The sequence below is a fragment of the Vulpes vulpes genome, chromosome 6 (genome assembly GCF_048418805.1).
Source record: "Vulpes vulpes isolate BD-2025 chromosome 6, VulVul3, whole genome shotgun sequence".
In the NCBI taxonomy this organism is placed as follows: domain Eukaryota; kingdom Metazoa; phylum Chordata; class Mammalia; order Carnivora; family Canidae; genus Vulpes; species Vulpes vulpes.
In genome coordinates, this window is record NC_132785.1 from 17061415 (window position 1) to 17082952 (window position 21538).

The window sequence follows — 21538 nt, forward strand, 5'->3', positions numbered from 1 at the left end:
ATAAAAAATCATTTGTGCTTCTATACACTAACAGTGAACTATTGGAAAGAGACACTCAGAAAACAATTCCATTTACAATAGCACCAAAAGCAAAGAAATTCTTAGGAATAAATTTAACCAAGGATATGAAAGACCCATGCACTGAAAACTATAAAACATTGAAAGAAATTGAAGGTACAAATAAATGGAAATATATTCCATGTTTATGGATTGGAAAAAAAGAATATTGTGAAATTGTTCATTCTACACAAAGTAATCTAGAAATTTAAAGCAATTCATATAAATATTCCAATAGTATTTTTCACTGAAATAGAACAAATAATCTTAAAATTTGTGTGAAACCTCAAAAGACCCTGAAGATACAAAGCAATCCAAAGAAAGAACAAAGTAACTCTTCTCAACGTCAAGCTATTTTGCAAAGCTATGAGAATCAAAACAGTATGGTATTGACATAGAAGCAGACACATAGATCAATGGAACAGAGAAGAAAACCCAGAAATATACTCATGCATATATGGTCAAATAATTTTTGACAAAGGAACCCAGAAGATACAATGGAAAAAGGACAGTCTCCTCCATAAATGGTGTTGGGAATCTGGATAATCACATGCAAAAGAATGAAACTGGACCTCTATCTTATCTTATACACCAAAATCAATTCAAAGTGGATTAAACACTTGAGTATAAAACCTGCAAACATAGTGCCTGGATGGCTCAGTCAGTTGAGCATCTGCCTTTGGCGTGAGTCATGTTCCTGAGGTCTTGAGGTTAAGCACCACTTCTCCCTCTCTCTCTGCACCTCCCCCCAACTCATGCTCTCTCTCACTTTCTCTCAAATAAATAAATAAAATCTTAAAAAAAAAAAGACCTGCAAACATAAAAGTTCTAGAAGACATGGAGGATAATTTTCTTGATATGGGTCTTGGCAATGATTTTTTGGATTTGACATCAAAAGCAAGAAAACTTTTAAATAAAAGAGACTTCATCAAACTAAAAAACTTCTCTGCAGCATAGAAAGCATGAACAAAATGGAAAGGCAGCATACGGAATGAGAGAAAATATTTGCACACCACATATCCAATAAGGGGTAAGGTCTAAAATATACAAGGAGCTTACACAACTCAGTAGCAAAAACCACATAATTCAATTGAAAAATGAGCAAAGGATCTGAATAGGCATTTTTTTGAAAGTACATAACAGTGGCTACGTAACAGTGGCTAACTGATACATCAGAAGGTCCTCAACATCACTAATCATCAAGGAAATGCAAATCAACGTCACAATGAGATATCATCTCACACATGTTAGGATTTCTACTATCAAAATGGCAAGAAATAACAAATGGTGGCAAAAAATGTGGAGAAAAGGGACAACCTGTACTCTGTTGGTAAGAATGTATACTGGTAAGAAAGTCACTATGGAAAGCAATATACAGATTTCTTAAGAAATTAATAATAGAAATAACACATGAAAAGAAAAAAAGAAATAATACATGATCCAGCAATTCCACTTCTACATATATATCCAAAAGAAATGAAATTATTTTTTCAAAGAGATACATATACTTCCATGTTCACTGGAACAGTATTCTCAATAGCCAAGATATGGAAACAACCGAAATATCCATTGATGGATGAATAGACAAAGAAATGTGATATATATAAGTATGTATTTATATACTCTCTATATAAATACTCTATACATATATATATTAAATTCTTTTTGCATTCTGCGCACTAGCACAGAATAATAGAAACTCACTTAAATATGAAGGAACTCTTTACAATTAGATCCACAATTTTATACATTTATCTTACCTACATGTCAGTGAAACATCACCAACTATTATGAAATAGGACAAATTATATCAAAGGGCCAACAATCCTTACAAAAATATATCTAGGTATGAAAAGTATTATACTTCTGGTGTCTTCACATCCTTTCTTCTGTATACTTACATATAATTTATTCTTCTGTTGTCTTTGCATATGTAATAGAATATTTAGCCTTAAAAAATGTGTTCCTGTCATTTGTGACACATGGATGGATCTGGAGAGCAATAAATCAGACAAAGACAGATAATGTATGATCTCTGTTATATGTGAAATTAAAAAAAAGATTGCACTTACAGAAACAGAAAGTAGAAAAGTGGTTGCCAGGGCCTAGGGGTTTGGAGAAATGGGGAGAGTTTGGGTAAAGGGTACAAACTTTCAGTTATACTATGGGTACAAACTTTCGGTTAAAATATGAGTAAGGTCTGAGGATCTGGTGTATAACATAATGACTACAGTTGATAATACCATATAATTATATAAAACTGTACAGCTGAAATTTGCTAAGAGATAGAACTTAAGAGTTTTCACCAAAAAAAAAAAAAAGAAAAGAAAAGAAAAGGTAAATATGTAAAGTAATGGGTGTGTTAACTTAATTATGGGAATCTTTTAACAGTACATACCTTACGAAATTATCACACTGTATATACTTTAAATATATTACAATTTTGTCAATTATATCTCAATAAAGTTGAAAAATAATGACATTTTTGGGCATTAACAAAGGCATAAAATGCTACTTTGAGTGTAGCATCAGCTTTGGTAAGAAACGCAGTCCAGTGCTAGGACAGCCATTCTGTATTGCGGTAAAGCTCTAATAGAGGCAGCCTACTCACCCAGCTTGATATTTCTTCATTAGGGGGAAAAGATAAGGAGTGCCATGTTATTCACTCAGCTTAACAATTCTTCACTAGGGAGACAATTGAAAGGTTTAAGTCACATTTACAAAAACTGTAGGGAAATTATTATTTTTTTTCTTTTTCTTCCTTATTTGGAAGAACAAAAGCTCAAGAGCTGCCTGCTCAGACCCAGGCAGTTAGTGGGGCTGCCTGGTGTGGACACTTGGCTCACCCAGGGTTCAGCGCACTGCCTGGGCCCCTCCCCTCAGAGGCCCTGCACGGTTGGCCCTGGCCGAGACAGGGGAGAGGACCAAGGACCCTGAAGGCACAGCCCCTCCCCCAGCCCATCTTCTCCTGCAGTCCCCTGGACCTCCATGGGAGAGACAAGGACAGGGACAGGGCCGGGCAGTGGATGGGGGGGGTCTGTGGTCCCCCCATTGCCCTGGGGGCATTAGCTGGTCTAACTGCCCGGAGGCACCTGGCCCTGGGCCTTAGGCACCTCCAGGACGTTTCTGCTATTTACTGCTCTTATTGTTAAGGATAATAATTAAGGATCATATGAATAATTAATGAAGATGCTGATGACCATGAATAATAAATAATTATCCTGAGGCAACTCTAAAAAAAAAAAAAAAGCTCAAAGCTCAAGAGTCTGAGAGGGTGCCTGGGCGCCTCAGTGGTTGAGCATCTGCCTTTGGCTCAGGTCATAATCCTGGGGTCCTGGGATCAAGTCCCACATCAGGCTTCCCGCAAGAAGCCTGCTTCTCCCTCTGCCTATGTCTTTGTCTCTCTCTCTCTCTCTCTCTCTCTCTCTCTCTCTCTGTGTGTGTCTCTCCGGAATAAATAAATAAAATCTTTTAAAAAATGAGTCTGATAAAGATACTTTATGTAAGGTAATCCTTCCAGGACCTGTTAGGATAAGCAGCAGCATTTAGAGATAAGGTTGGATGCCAGTGATTTAAGGTTATAGCTGAATAAACCCATGATGCTGACGCTGTTCAGGAGCTTTACAACAGACATAAAAAATTTCTCGAGGAAAATTACAATTATCTGGAAGACTTGGGCAGCAGAGTAAGACAAATATAAGATGTAAGGAATTTCACAATGAAAGAAATTGTGAATATGAGAGGAAAAGGGAACCCACGTGCACTGTTAGTGGGAATGCAAATTGGCATAGCCACTATGGAAAACAATATGGAAGTTCCTCAAAAAATTAAAAATAGAACTAAACCACCATGTGATCCATCAATCCCATTTCTTGAAATTTATCTGAAGGAAATGAAAACACTAATTCAAAAAGACATATGCACCCTCATGTTTATTGCAGCATTATTTACAATAGCTTAGACATAGAAGCAACTTAAGTGTCATTGATGGATGAACGGATAAGGAAAATATAATTTAGCTGTAAAAAAGAAGGAAACTTGCCATTTGTGACAATACGACTGGACATAGAGGGTATTATGCTAAGTGAAATAAGTCAGGCAGAGAAAGACAAATACCATATGATCTCACTTATATGTGGAATCTGAAAAACAAACAAACCAAACAAACTCACAGATAAAGAAAAACAGATTGGTAGTTACCAGAGGCAGGGAGTCTGGACAGGGGAGGTGAGCTAAAAGGGTGAAGGCAAGTCACAGGGTGCAGACTTCCAGTTCTAAAATAAATACGGTGATACAATGCATAACATGTTGACTATAATCAATGACACTGTGTTGCCTATATAAAAGCTGCTTAGAGAGTAGATCTTAAAAGTTCTGGAACCCCTGGGTAGTGCAGCGGTTTGGCACCTGCCTTTGGCCCAGGGCGCAATCCTGGAGACCCGGGATCGAATCCCACATCGGGCTCCCAGTGCATGGAGCCTGCTTCTCCCTCTGCCTGTGTCTCTGCCTCTCTCTCTCTCTTTCTGTGACTATCATAAATAAATAAAAAATTAAAAAAAAAAGTTCTTCTCACAACAAAATTAATTTGTTAACTATGTATGCTGACAGATGTTAACTAGACTTACTGTGGTGATTATTTTGCAGTATATACAAGTATCAACTCACTATGCTGTACACCTGAAACTAATACAATGTTATAGAACAATTATACTTAAATGAAAAATGGAAGAAATTTGATTTTTATCATATAAGACATACAAATATAAACTTATCATTAAGGTGAGGGGAGGTAGAGGATAAGGAGGGAGCAAGTAGATGTCCTTCACTTTCATGAATAGATTCTTTCTTAGCATGTGGGTTTTAACCCCTTGACCTAAACTATTATAGTGAAAGTATAGCCTCTTGGAAAGCAAACAAATGATTAAATAGACTGCTTTTGAGGAATAAAAGAGAAATATAATGCCAAAGTTATTGCATTTTCTATATTCTTCTACTGACAACAGATTTTTCAGCCCTTCAAATGGCTTTGTGTAATTACAATTTTTTTTTACAGAAAAAGTACCGTCTGAGCTAGTGGAATATATACATGGATGTATGATATAACTCCAAATGGAGAATTCCTGATGTTCAAGATAACACAAATTTGTTTTTATATACTAGTTTTATATATACTAATACTAGTATATATAAATATATATACTAATATAATATAATAATATAAGTATTATATATATTTATTATATATAAATATATTAGTATATTTTGTTATATATACTAATTACATTAATGTGTTTATTAAAATGAGTATATGCCTTTTAAAAATGGTGACCACATGATTAGTGAAATTTATTCTTTATTTAATGACAAAAATTTTGTATTAAATATTAAGCTAGCAATGACACCAACCTTCAACTATTTTGTAATTGACCATTTCTTCGTGGCATTTATTGCATTGACTAATTTATAAAATAAACTTTTTAAACTTATTAAATAAAATGTATTTCTGTATCAGTTAAGAGTTTTGAGGTCAGGTGTTTAAAAGCTCCATTATGTTTGTTGCTTAAGCAAATCCAGAATCTTGTAGTCTCCCATTACTGAATTGTCCAAGCAGAGATAGCTTCAGCTCAGCTTTCTTGGTACCTACACTCTCAGACAGCCCAATTGCTCATGTATTTATCAACACATTAATAGATTAGCTAATAGTTATTGAGTACTTACTATATTCCTGACACTGTTGTAAGGTCTTTATGTATAATAACTAATGCTTACAACAGTTCTCTAAGGTAGGTTTCTTGTTAGTAAATTGAGCTAGCATTTCAAGTAATGCAGGCTGGTTCATGTTCATAATTATATCACTGCCTTGGCTTACTAAAAATATAAACAAACAAAGAATCAATAAAAATTCTTGGAAAGTATTTTTACATATGTGAACCCCATATAAAACACATAGCGAAGGAATAGAAATATGTATCTTCTTTTTTGCCTATAGATTATCTTATGCAAGGAAGTTACCATCTTTGCCTCTGCTGACAGAAAACTGAAAACTTGTCCAATAATCTAGATATGTATCTTCCTCCATGGGGCTATCATCCAGGTTTTTAGAGGTTGAATGAATATACCACATTTCCATAAATATTCATATTTAGCCTTTAGCTTAGGTAGGAGAGAAATGGAGGGAGTGTCTAGGATTCTCATGGCAGCAGCATCATTCACCCCATGTTAGACTATGTTCTGGGTAGGGTTGCTCAGTTAAATTTGAATTTCAAATAAGCAACAATTATTACTCTTTTAGTCTAAACATGTCCGACAGACTATTTAGAACATAATTATACAAAGAAATATTCAATGCTTATATGAGATTCAGTTTTAACTGAGCGTCCTGTATTTTAACTGCCATTGTCAGTACAAGCAACATCTTAATTATGCATCCTATTAAGGCTTGTTCACCAGTCTCTTAAAGAGAAAGCGTAGGGATGGGTTGATGGTTAGCTCTTGATCTTTCATTATTATTCTCCAGCTAATGTGGTGACTAAATAATTATCATAAAAAGACTCAGAGCACTATCAAATCATTTTTCAAGTTTCATGTATTAAGTTCTTTAAATAGAAACTTTTCAAGCATAAGCCCTACTTTGCGTAAATCATACAAAGACTACCCATTACCTAGAGAAATATCCTTTTTTTCAAGTATAATTAATATACAGTGTTATATTAGTTTCAGGTGTACAATATAATCATTCAACAATTATATATATTTCTCAGTGCTCCCATCAAGACAAATAAACTCTAATCTCCCTCACCTATTTCACTCACCTCCCCTCTGACAACCATCAGTTTGTTCTCTGTATTCAAGAGCCTGTTTTTTTTTTTTTTTTGCTTGTCCTCTTCTCCCTTTTGTTCATTTGCTTTGCTTCTTAAATTCCACCTCTGAGTGAACTCATATGGTATTTGTCTTTCTCTGACTGATTTATTTCACTTAGCATTATACCCTCAAAGTCTATTCATGTTGTTCCAAATGGCGAGATCTCATTCTTCTTTATGGCTGAGTACTATTCCATTATATACGTATACCACTTCTTTATCTGTTCATCTGTTCAATGGGCACTTGGGTTGCTTCTATATCTTTTCTATTGTAAATTATGCTGCAATAAACAGAGAGATGCATATATCTCTGAATTATTATTTTTGTTTTCTTTGGGTAAATATTCAATAGTGTAATTACTGGATCATATGGTAATTCTATTTTTTAATTTTTTGAGGAACATTCTTACTGTTTTCCACAGTGGCTGTACCAATTTACATTCACACCAACAGTACAGGGGGGTTTCCCTTTCTCCACATCCATGTCAACACTTTTTTTTTCCTTTTTATTGTAGCCATTCTGACAGATTTAAGACACTGTGGTTTTGATTTGCATTTCCCTAATGACTAGTGATGTTGAACATCTTTTCATGTGTCTGTTGTCCATCTGAATATCATCTTTGGAATACTGTCTATTCACATCCTCTGCCCATTTCTTAATTGGATTGTTTGGGATTTTTTGGTTTTGAGTTATATAAGTTCTTTATTTTGTTTATTAACCCCTTATTGGGTATATGATTTTCAAATGTTTTCTCCTAGTCAGTAGGTTGCCTTTTTGTTTTGTTGATGGTTTATTTCACTGTGCAAAAGAATGGTTCTTACTCTGGCACATAAATGTCTTTACAATCTGTATCTTGCTTACATAGCTAACATTATTTCTGAGATTTCCTTTTCATGCCACACTAGTTCCAGCTCTGTGAATTTATTTTATACTTCCTAAACAAAAATTTGACTGATGTTTTGCCATATTCTCTTTGCCTTAAATATCTGCCTCACCTTTATCAGAGTCCTCTGGTCTTCCATGAATTTTCATGTATGTGCAAACCTTGTAGTCTGCATTCATCTGTGTTGGATATTTTATTATACAACTTTTACATTACTGTTTCTACAACTAGATTGTGAATCCCTTGAGATCAGGTGCCATATCTTCATATTCTCTATATTCTGCAGAATGTAGACCATAAGTTACCAAATACTAGACATTCTGTGAACGAATAAATGGAAGAATAAAGAATAATTGAATTGTCTCTAATCCTGCCAAGAAACATTTGGCTACATCAGGAAATAGAACACATTTCTTCCCTCTGTTTCTTAAATTTTACTATTGTTTCCAGACCACATTTTATTCATCATTCAAAGTGAAAGGAAAAGATATGATATATACAGCTGCTTAATTATCATATACATTCTTTCAATGATACAGTTGTCCTTTTTTGAGAAATGAGCAGATTAGAATATGTTTTCAGCATGACAGAAAGCAAATATGAGACACATCAATGTCATATCATCCCGAATGCCTGTTCTGTATTGTGCAAACAGGACTTTATCCTCTGAAAAGCTTTCTAGTTCTGCAGAGTATTTATCTTTAATGGATACTTTTTTTGAACATACTAAATAAAGACCTTAGCATATGGCATATAATTCAGAATGATTCATTCTTTCTAATTTGCAAGTATTTAAACAGATCCACCACCACTTCCCCCCTCCAAGTGATGAGGTTAGTAGGCAGGATTTTAATGGACAACAGTTCTGCAGATTTTGTTTTAATCTTATTGAACTAGCAATAGCAATAATCTCATTAAATGGGTCAGGGAATGTGTTATAGCTACAATCTGCGGATTAAAATGTCTTGGGAGAATTGTACACCAGAAGATGGTAGAAGGAATTGACTTCTGGATGACTTTTGTAATGCTTTAAAAGAAAACAGAGAACCATTAGTTTAAAATATCAGGGGGAAAGGGGCATCTGGGTGGCTCAGCGGTTGAGCATCTGCCTTTAGATCAGGTTGTGATCCCAGGGTCCTGGGATCAAGTCCCACATTGGGCTCCTTGCGCGAAGCCTGCTTCTCCCTCTGCCTATGTCTCTGCCTCTCTCTCTCTCTGTCTCTCATGAAAACATAATAAAGCCTTAAAAAAAATCAGGGGAGAAAAGAAGCTATATTGTGTATATTGTTTTAGTGATTTTAGTGTTGTTTAAGTTAAAATGAAAACTGTTAAAGTAAAGCTCTCATAACTCATTTTCCTGTTTAATAAAAGGTTAAAAGATAAAACAGCAGAAAGGGTAAAACTTTGTTTAAAACAGATTTTTTTTTCTAATTTGAAACGTCAAAGACTAATTGGCACTAAATATTACCAGAAACTCAATAATTAATTTGAGATAGAGTCTAAAGTTATTTTTGCAGCTTAGAGGTCAAGATAAGTGGAAATATGAATTTTAAAAGTGAAACAATACATCATGTTATGCATGTTTTTATTATAAGTTTTAAAGAAAATAAACTGTAAGAATGCTATATCAAAATCATTATTTTATTTTTTTAAAGATAGCCTTCTTGTTAGAGCACTTCTAGGTTCATAGCAAAATTGAATGGGAAGCATAGAGAACTCCCATATACTCCTTGCTCCAACATATGCACAGCCTCCCCTACCATCACCATCCTCTATCAGAGTAGTACACTTATTACAATGGATGAAACTACACTGAATATCATTATCCCCCAAAGTCCATAGTTTATATTAGGGTTCAATCTTGGTGTTCTATGGATGGATTATAATAATTACATATGAGATAGCCACTGTTACTGTACCACACATAATAATTGCAATGCTTTAAAAATCCTTTATGCTTCCCTTATTCATCCCTGTCTTCCCCTAATCCTTGGCAACCACTGATCTTTTAGTTGTTACCATATTTTTGCTATTTACAGAATGTCATATAATTGGAATCATATAGTATGTTGTTTTTTCATTTTGGCTTAGTAATTTCACTCATTAATATGCACTTAAGCTTCCTCCATGTCCTTTTATGTCTTGATAGCTCATTTCTTTTTAGTACTAATTAATATCCCAGTGTCTGGATGTACCACAGTTCATTTATCCTTTCATATACTGAAGGACATCTCAGATGCTTCCAAACTGAGAGAGGCAGAGACATAGGCAGAAGCAGGCTCCCTGCCAGGAGCCTGATGCGGGACTTGATCCCAATACCCAGGGATCATGACCTGAGCCAAAGGCAGACGCTTAACCACTGAGCCACCCAGGTGTTCCAAGAGTTCTTTGTATATTTTTTATAACAGTCATTTATCAAGAATGTATTTTGCACATCTTTTTCTCACTCTCTATTGGCTGTCTTCTCATTCTCTTGACAGTGCCCTTCATAGAGAAGAGGGTTTTAACTCTAATGAAGACCAATTTATCAAGTATTTCTTTCATGGACTTTGCCACTGGTTTTGTATATAAAATGTAATTATTACACCCAAAATCATCTAGAATTTTTCCCTATAATATTCTAGAAGTTTTATATCTTTTTTCATTTTACATTTATTTTTTTATGTTTTATATTTTTTAAAGATTTTATTACTTATTCTTGAGAGAGGAGAGAGACAGAGAGAGGCAGAGACACAGGCAGAGGGAGAAGCAGGCTCCATGCAGGGAGCCCGACGTGGGACTCGATCCCAGGTCTCCAGGATCACACCCTGGGCTGAAGGCGGTGCTAAAGCGCTGAGCCATCTGGGCTGCCCTCATTTTACACTTAAATGTCTGGTCTACTTTGATTAATTTTTGTGGGAGTGTTAAGTTTGTGTTTAGACTCAGTTTTTTGCATGTGGATGTCCAGCACCATTTGTTGAAAGACTATCTTTGCTCCATCATATTGCCTTCTCTCCTTTGTCAAAGATTAATTGACTATATTTATGCACATCTAACCCTCAGTTCTTTACTCTGTTCCATTGATCTGTTCGTCTGTTCTTTCATTAATTCTACATTGTCTTGTTTATTGCAACTTTACAGTAAGTTTTGAATCAGGCAATGTCAGTCTTTCAACTCTGTTCTTTTCTTTCAGTATTGTGCTGGATATTCTGGTTCTTTTGCCTCTCTATAAAACTTTAGTACTTAGTAAATATAGAATATATTTTATTCAGTAATTGAATATATAATTTCATGAGTTTCTTTTTCACTTTATAGTTACTTTTCCTAATGATAAACTTCTTCATTAGAGCAAGTTTCACTGATGCATAAAAGGTATACCAGCAAAGTTTAACCTATGCTCATATTGTCAAAGACATTTCTTAGCTTTTTAGTATTTGAAATATCCCTGATATCAAAATTATGGTTCATAATCATTTTTTTCTATTTTGTTAGTTTTTCAGACATTTCCTCAAGTATAATTATCAAGTCAAAATACTTGAAGTAGGGATCCCTGGGTGGCACAATGGTTTAGCTCCTGCCTTTGGCCCAGGGCGCGATCCTGGAGACCCGGGATCGAGTCCCACGTCGGGCTCCCGGTGCATGGAGCCTGCCTCTCCCTCTGCCTGTGTCTCTGCCTCTCTCTCTCTCTCCCTCTCTCTGTGACTATCATAAATAAATAAAAAATTAAAAAAAAAATACTTGAAGTAATTTTTAAAGTTCTTCACATGTATTGTAAAACTGAACCCTAGATATAATTATAGCTCCCACTAAGTGTGTGTGACAGATATAATAGTGTCTATCTAATCGTTTTCTCATCAGCATTTTAGACTTTGCTGTATAAATCTTATGTATAGTAATAGAAGTTTCCTTTACTTATGAGGTTGGGGGTCTGGAAATGCTAATGAGGAAAATATTTTCTAAATTTTGAAAACAGAGAAAACACAAATAGGCCTATAATTCACATGTTTAACAAACATTTTATTCCATTTACCAATTTAGGCATTGTTGAAGTGTTTTATTTTAAAAAGAAAAGCAGAATAAAGGATATTATCATATACAAAACTCTATGACTTAATACAAAATAAAATGCAACTTTATATTTATTGAAAATTTACTATGTTAAGCACTTTGTATTTATTTTCTAATTTAAAACTCCTCTCCTTGGGGCACCTGGATGGCTCAGTGAGTTAAGTGTCTAACTTCGGCTCAGGTCATGATCTTAGGGTCTTGAGATCAAGCTGGCATCAGGCTCCCTGCTCCGTGGGAAGTCTGCTTCTCCCTCGGTCCCTCCCCCTGCTTGTGCTCTCTCTCTCTCTCTCTCTCAGATAAGTAAATAAAATATTTAAAAAATAAAATAAAAATAAAACTACACTCCTTTAAAACGTGGGTTTAAGGGGCACTTGTTTCCCACCCCTAACATTCCTTTCTTTGCGGAGGGACATCTATTTCTGTGATTTTCTTGTTTTCTCTTGCTCTTTTACTGTCTCCTCACCAGGGAGGATGGAGTGACTTCTTTGGTAAAGTTGAGCATGCTTTGCAGGACAGTTCTTATTTCTCAGGAGTGAAGTCCAATGAGCATGCAGTATATGATCTACTGTGTTCATTGCTGTACAATTTATAAGGTCAGGCATGTATGATAATTTGTAACCTTGTGGTTTCATCACCAGAGGTCCATTCACTTTCTCATAAGCATAAATCACAATCATGAAAATAAGTTTTATTGATAATAAGGGAGATATTTTGATCTCCATACTCTAACTTCTTGAATTTCTCTATTGATTGAGAGTTCAGGTAGGAAAATGTGTTATTTATTGGGTCCTCTTCACTCTGGCAAGTTCTAACTTAGCCTTGTTTTATAGTTTTTAAAAATCTAATTTATTATAGTTCAACACTTGAGAGACCAGTTCTCTGTAGCCATGTTCTTCCTAACCGGAAAGACTATGCTTGTAAGCATTTCACTGTATTCTTATAAAAAAATAAAATTTAATGATCAGTTAGACTCATGGACCAGACAACTAAATGGAATGAACAATGACTGTCTTAGTGCCCTGGAGTCATGAATGCTTCCAGGATTTGGGGAATAAAAATCTATTCATCTTAGAACATTGGAATATATTTTAACAAATTACAAACTCTTTACATTCATTAAAGTCCCCATTGCATATTTAAAGAGAAATACAGATTTTTAATTGTTGGTTTTAGAGTAGCTTCTATGACACAGGTCAGATAAGTTATATCTACAGCAGTGGGAAAGTACTCAGTAAATTCTTAGATGTTTACTTGATTTGTTTTGATCAGAGAGGCCGTTTTCTTCTAGAGTAGAAAGAAAGTTTCACTTGAGAATATTAAATTGTTCAGGGCATTGGGAAATGACTTCCTCTTAATGCTCAGAGTAAACGTGCTTAATTTTCATAGGAATATTTACTGCAATGTACTATGCCAAATAGCTCTATCATACCTACTCATCTATTTAATTATGGAGATAAATATAGAAGAGAGGATCTCCCTGTCCCTTTCAGCTTAAAAATTCTGTAAGTCCTTGATGATCCTGGGTTCAGGTTGAACATAATTTTATTTCCTCTCTTATTTCTTTATTTCTACTTTTTTTTTACCTAGGCACACTATCTAGCCACACTTACCTAGGCACACAGCAGACACGCTTTGGAAGATGTATTTTTATTACATAAGGCCCAATATGTTTATTTCTTCTCCCTGTTCAATAAAACATTGATATTAGTACATATAATCTATTTCATCATTTCAGGTTTTCATTTTAATTACTACCTTAGTTACTTTTCTTCCTACTCTTAATTCCTTAATTCTCATAACTCCCAAATTACTAGGTTAGATAGTTTATGAGCAGCCCTGAGTTTCCAAACCAACATTTGGTCTTATTTTAATTTTAATGTGAACATTACCTTTGACATGTTTCTGACAAGCTCTGTTATACAGATATGACATGTGGCTGGACAACCTATGTGTTATTAGACCCAATTTTATACCTTCTACTGAAGAATTTTCTTTAGAAAGCATTTATATCCCAAGGCCATCCCATAATGTGAAAAAAAAAAGTAAAATCATTTTCACAGCTTAGGACAACTTCATGAAGCAGCCTGGTGTTGTGAAAAACATGGGTTTTATAGTCAGGGACATCTAGGTTCAAATTCCACACTTACTAGATGTGTGATCTTGGAAAAATTGCTTAACTTTGTTAATCTACAGTTTTACCACTCTTGGAGTAGAGATGATTATACCAACTTTGCAAAACTGTTGAAAGGGCTTTTCGACATTCTATGCCAAATGTTTGGCATTTGGTTATTGCTCAACAAATTAAAAGTCTACATATTCTCTAAAGGTCTTGAGATGTCTATACTCAGTACCTGTAGACAGGCATATGTCTGAGGTAAAATGAGGTAGCAGAGGAGATTCTTGACACCTCAGCCCTCTTTCTTCATTAATCTAAAGTCTTTTGCTGGTGTATGATTATACTTATCTCTGGGGTGCTGAAGTTTTTCTCCAAAAGGAATGGTGTTTTACATTAGTTAGGTAAATGCCTTGGGGTTCCTTAAGCTAATCCGTTCCTTCTCTTTTGTGCTTTCTCTTTACTAACAATATTAGTTTTCCACTTGACAATGATTTATGGATCACAGTTTTTCAGATTTCCTGCTGCTGGTGACGGTATCTCCCAAGGAACTTGTACATAATTCATGCCCTTTGTAGCGAATACATATGGACAAAGGGAATATTCTTGCCAATGGAGATAGGTTAAAGCCAAAGAAAGAAATATTTTTTTTCTTCTTTTGGAAACATTGAAGTGCCACAATCGTATGTTCTCCACCAGAAAATTATGGGGAAAATAAGTGATCCTCCTATGAGGTATTTAAAATTTCCTTACTGGTGTAACAAGTTTTACTTCATTTGCAATAACTTGGACACAGTGCTTTCTTCTGAATATTTTTTAATATTTAGACTTGTTAGCATCAAAGATGTGATATGACATGTTTAGTTTAACACTTTCTTTTAATTTCTGCTTGGGTAAACAATCACTTTAATGAAGCTTGTAAATAATGCAGTTGACATTCAATTATCCATTTAAATTATTTCCATTTGTTTCTCTTATTTCTCAGCTATTATTTAAATCGTCTGTCATCATTGACTTTCATTCTTCATTTCCACGTGCAATGTAGTCAAAATGTTATGATTTCCTTGATTCCTAAAGATCTTTCATCACAAAATACAAAATAATTCATTTTTTAAATATGAAGTATCTAATTTTATACGAATGCAAAAAGGACTTTATATGGTTATGTTTAATTCTATAGATGAATTTTCAATTTTAGTGAATTTGATTTATTATCACTTTCTTAGAATTGTTTTTATTAAATATTGTATTGATACATTTAAAAGCTTATGAAACATGTAGAAGGCATAGTGAAGAGATACAGAGTAAGAAATAGCAATAAGGGGCATCTGGGTGACTCAGTCAACTGTCCAACTCTTGATTTTGGCCCAGGTCATGATCTCAGGACTGTGAGATTGAGTTCCACATCAGGATCTGTGGAGCCTGTTTGAAATTCTCTCTCTCCCTCTTTCTCTCCCCCTACCCCACTGTCTCTCTAAAAAGAGAGAGAGAGAGAAAGAAAGAATGTAACTGTTAGTCTTGTAGTCTCCTGCAGATACCATCCATTTTTCTTGCTTCTCTTCAACAAACAAAACTATAGAGAACTTTATATTTATTAACTTTCTCTACTTCATAGTTTTACCATGAATCTTTAATTTCTCTAATATATTTATTTAGATTGATTTTTAAATTTACATTAAAGAAGCCATATTATATATATTCCTTTATAATTGTTTTTTCTTTCCTCAGTAATATTTTCCTAAGAGTTATCCATTTTGTGGCATGTAGTTCATTCCATTCCCCCATGCAGAGGCAACTTCTAGCAGAAAATAGCACTGATTTTGATTATGACAGGAAGTTTCACTATATGAATATGTTACAACTTATTTATTCTGCTGTAATGGTCATTTAAATTGTTTTCCATTTTTTGTTTTGATTTGTTTTTCTTTTGCTGTTACAACCAATGCTGTCGTGAACATTTCTCTACATGATATGACTTATATAGGCTGTACCCTCCATCTCTCTTATTTACTATGCTAACCTCTTTATTCCTTATTTCTCCAACTGGATAGTCAGGGGAAGAATTTAATTCATAGAGCTGCTATGAGGAAAAAATGAGATAATATGTAAAGTGTTTAATAGTTTATTAAATGTTGTGTAAGTGTTAATGATCATGATGTTTTCTGAATCAGATATACAAAAGGATATATATCGTGGAGTAGAATTTTTGAGTTATAATATATATAAAGCACCTTAAATTATACCATGGCCAACTGTGAGTAGTCTTATATTATCTATTCTCCCACCTTCCATAGTGATGTCATTTTAGCTGGGAACATGATTGTCTACCTAAAGCCTGAATTTCATAGACCCTTTGCAATTGTGATTAAGTTTTTGACTATGTCAAGAAGAATGTCACAAGAAATAATGGATACCCTCCTTCTTCTTGTCCTTAAAAAGATTCATAAATGCCCTTTTTGTACCTTCCCCTTTTTCATTTGTGAGAGAATATTAAAATTAGAGCAAATGCCTTGGAGCTGGAGATGAAAGCCACACGTTGAAGGTGTCAGAACTACTTTACTAGCTCTGCTCTAATATCTGAGAGAAATACACTTTTATCACAGGCACTATTTGGGACATCATTTTTTTCAGCAGCTCTGCCTGTAGCCTAACAAATCAATATGAAATTGATGAAAGGAGAAAAAGATCATGCCTTGTTTCAGGTGTCTAGACAGGGTTTGTTGGCACAGTCAGAAGCAGCATTGCAGCCCCACTTAGAATAACTGAATGGGACAGTGGGGAAGGAAATCCTTCTATGTAAACTTTGCTTAGAAGGAGAGATAATCAGAGGTAAAACTCTGAACCAGTTAATGACCATTAGTCAACAACTTGGTCAGATTTTCTCAAATATAAAAGGAAAGTATTGGAGAATTGGAAGTGGTTTTTTAAGGTAAAAAAAAAAAAAGTATATGCATGGAATTCTTGGAATGCTCTCAAATTGTGACAATAGTTATGGTCCACAAAATGCTCACCAAAGAGCTTTCCCTGGAGATGGTGTGAGTGATTAGGTGGACAAAGTCACTCACTATGCAATTATCAGGCAACTTGTGCCAGTCACCTTAGTGCTTGTTCAGTAATCTCTTAGGCAAAGTGACTATGACATCAGGATGTAGGTGATGTATGAATTCAGAAACCTGGGTTTTCCCTCTTTGATGCTGATCTGGCTACTATTATTGCTAAGACTCCCAAATCAACAAACACAAGACAGCCCCCATTATAGCATCAAATCCAGAGAGGATCACCCAATTGCTGGGTGGTGAAAGATTACTTTCATTGTTCCCATTCTATAATGGAGGACACAGTGATTTATCCTCCTTGGTATAGACACTAACTGTGGTTAAGAACTTGTTTTCTCTGCCTGTCCTACTTCTGCCAGAATCAGTATGGCTCAAGTTTTTGAATTTCATATTTACTGAAACAGATTCCCTCACAAGGTTCGTCTCACCACAGAGAAAGCAGTAAAGCAATGGTATTCAGTGTTCTTACTATGTGCCCTGCCACCCACAACAGCTGACCTGATAAAAAATTGGGAATCCTTCTGAAACTTGTTATAGTGCCAGCTGGGAATGATCACATTTTCTTATATCATAAGCGCATGGTGAGTTTCATCAAATAATTTGAATTTTATCTAATTTTATCTAATTCTTTTTAAACATCTATTGAGAAATTCATATTAATATTTTCTTTCATCTTTTAAAGAAGTGCATTACCACCATTGATTTTTCTAAAGTGACACCAACTCTTTTCCTGTATGAACCCAACTTCATTACACATTACTCCATGATTTTATTTATTCATTATATTATCTTCATTATACATTACTAGTTTCAATTTGCTGGTTATTTCTTTTTGAATTAGGAAGATTTGAGGGAAAGAGGATCAGAAGGTACATTCTCCAAATGCTTCAGGCAAAAAACATCAAAATGAAAGATGAACTGTAGATACATAAAAGAGGTGGGAACTTAAATATTGGTGAGCATTTAGAGGTGGGAGATAAGCATAAGTGAAGACTTAAGTGTCGGATGATTTAGGTAATTGGGGATGCTGTCAGCCACAATAAGCTCAAGATAAATAAATTTTGGTGGAAACATAATGAATTCTATTATGTACATACTGATTTGGTGTATCTTTAGGATATCCAGACAGAAAATTCCAAAAAACAAATGGATAAACTGGTATGGTCAAGAAAGATGTTTTGGCCAATATGTAGATTTGGGAACCAATAGATTATAATTGGAAATAAAAACTCTGATAATGGATAAGGTAATAAGAAAGAATATAACATTGGGAAAACAAAATGGTAAAACACAAGTTCAAGAAAAAAAGGAAATACTTTCAGATAACCAGTGTTGTTTTTTTGTTTTTTGTTTTTTGTTTTTTTTTGCCACATAGTAAAAAGAGTGGGTGTATTCTTATTCGGGTTTTGTCTTGTTTTAAAGTGATAGAGAATTTACATCATTTGTGTACTGAAGAAAAATACTTGGAAGAGAAAGAAGAAATGAAAGCATGAGAGCAAGGATATAGTTTCAAAAACAAGTTTGAGGAGAAGAGTGAAATGGATCTAGAGAAGTACTAAAGGAAACAGCCTTAAACAAGAGAGAAAAATCTTTGTTTATATTGCTGAGAAGGAGGACATGATGCTATAAATATAAATAACTTGATTGAGAGAGAAGTGAGAATTTGATATTTTCAGTTTTTTCTCTGAGGTAAAATGTGAAGTGATTTAGTGAGATAGAACAAAAATGTGATATGACAAGGATACTAGAAACCTTTGGATTTTAACATTCTGCTTAATTGTGTGAATATTTTTGAGCAAGTCATCAACTGAAGTGTAGAGGACTATCATATATCTTCTATTTTCTTAACATAATATGCTTTTTAGATAAGTAGCATATGGAATAAACAATTTATCAACATGTTAAATTGGCCAGAGTTGCTGTGTGAGGGCGAGGGGAACAAATCTTACAAGTATCCAAGGAAAACACAACTTATAATTTTGAATAAGCTCCTTTTATGATTTGAGTTCCTTCTAATTTGAAAACTACAGACATGAGAAATGAAAGGGTTTGAATAAACAAGATTTTCTGACATAAGCATTTGCTTTATTTTCAATTAGATTCTGAGGAGGAGTTGGGGCACCTGGGTGGATCAGTTGGTTAAGCATCTGGTTAAGTGTCTTGATTTCAGCTCAGGTCATGATCTCAGGGTCTTGGGATCAAGCCCCAAGTTGGGCTCCATACTCAGCATGGATCTGCTTGAGATTCTCTCTCCATCTCTCCCTGCCCTTACCATCCCCTCTAATAAATAAATAAACTTTTTTTTTTAAAAGAATCATGTGAAGGGTGGATTGGGATGGGAAAAGTTGTGTTGGGCAGCCTCTGCTACTCTTGGTCAGAGGACATCTGTATATAGGAAGTTCATTGAGTTGTCAAATGATTGAATTAATTGGTGAATGCTAATACTCAGCCATTGCACCAAGTTCATAATAGTTTTGAAGAATAGAAGCTTCCAAAGAATTTTCACCAGAGAAACTATTTCCTAATTGTAAGAAATTCAAAGATTTTTTTTTCAGACACAAATGATAGTATGATAATGGGGGCTAAAGAAGGCTGAGCACCTTCAATTTTTAAAAGATTTCTGCAAATTAAAAAAAAAAAAAACCTCTCCTATGTATTTCAAAAGTGAATTGTGTTACACGACTAGAGCTCAAGAAATATAGAGATAAATCAAGACAATTGACCACAATTCATTTGTATAGGGCCAGTGATAATAATTTCAAATTCAAAAACTCATGCCTGGAGGGATATTATGTAATATTATCCTACAATACCTAAGTAACTAAATTTCTGATTGGTCTAGAGGATAAGGTAAAATGTCAAAGATTCATTTTTGTAAAAGAGAGAAACAGCAGGAGAGAATTGGACATTAACAGGAGTATTGGAACAACATGAAGGCATAGAAATGAAGGAGAGAGAAATGGAAAAAGGAATGAGAAAAACACTTTAGGTTACAAGTCATTCTGGCCTAAAGGAAGGAATATTTGACTTGGAATTTAAAAGGTTTAATTCACATCCTGTTTCTAACCAACGGTGACCTAATCATCTTGCCATTTTGGACTTGCATTTTTATCGTTTGTATATTAGAGGAAATAATTTTTGTCTTGTTTCCTCAAAGGACAGGTGCTAGGATTATATGGATTAGTAATCCATTTTGATAAACTTATCACTCTGTGTGGTCTCTAGGGCTTTCCAAGAATTTCTGGTCAAACCAAGCAACTTATTTTATCTGCACATCTTTAGAATCTAAAGGAACTTTAACCTGCCTGAGAATGGCAATCTAATCAATTTAAGTAAGCTTTCTTCAGATATTTCTGATTGATAGAAACAGTCTGAAATTCTCAATCAGAAAAAACAACTTATTCTATAGTTAGATGCTTCCTGAGGCTAAATCTTTATTTATAAGCTGAGTTTCAGTCACTGTAAATCAGTCCTTTAAGTTCCTATCTCATGCTCTGGAAGTTCTCCCTTCTTTGAGCACATGGCAACTGTTTGGGTTTTCATTTTCTCAACACATTGAGTTGCGGACACTGCTTCATATTTGTTTGGCTTTGTTACATATGTTGTTAAGGCAACTGGGCTCAAGACCCTGCTATCCTAAAATCTATCTCTTGACCTTGTTGCCCTTTCAAGATGCTTTACCAATTTTTTTTATTTCATAGAACATCCCATAAATTCAAACCCTGATCTAGACATGTTTTCCTAGAAGAAAGATGACTCTAGTATCAAGAAGTCTAATAGAAATATCAATCCTTGCGTAAATAGCTCACTACATATACACCTAACAGCGTACTATAAAATTTGGGGAAATAATTGAAGTCTCCTGACAATCTATTACTAAATATTGTTATTTATTTCTAAATCAAAGATCGGGGTGGGGGAAGTTCACAGGTTTTCACAGTTGACATTTTCATTTCAATCCTCTGTTCTCATTTTATACACACACACACGCCTTTATGGGTATATTTTATATATGTGTGTGTATTTATATATGCATGCATGTATATACTACAGGTATGTGCTATTACTGACCATATTATTTCTTGAGGTTTTCTGAATAGTATACACAATGTTTGAGTGTTCTTTAAACTTATTGATACAGTTGGTAGTAATTTCAAGAATCAGCTCATGGAACATTTATAACTCAAAGAATACTTACCTGATTATACGGGAAGAATCTCTTTTCAGTGCAATCAGCATTCACCAGTATCAGTGGTCCTGTCAGCTTTTGTGCTTGTTCCGAGCTTCTCTGCATGGCCAAGCAGCTAGGTAGGTCATTTGTCACAGAACATAAAGGAAACAATTCACCACTTTTGAAGTGGGAAATCCAAATGTACCAGCCTGTCAGTAATTCTTGCGATAATTCCATCTTTGCATAATCAGGGAGATGAGATGCCAGCAGTCTGCTCATGTGCAAAAGTACAGCAACATCTTGGAGCTAGTTTTCCATGTATGCCCATAATTTTTTATGAGGGGTGCATG

At 34.6% G+C, this 21538-nt stretch overlaps 1 pseudogene; it reads right to left on the reverse strand.

Annotated features, from left to right (window-relative positions):
* The window catches only part of LOC112933488 (peroxynitrite isomerase THAP4-like), a 100181-nt pseudogene extending 78756 nt beyond the window's left edge, over positions 1–21425 (reverse strand).
* Positions 21426–21538: the final 113 nt, after the last annotated feature.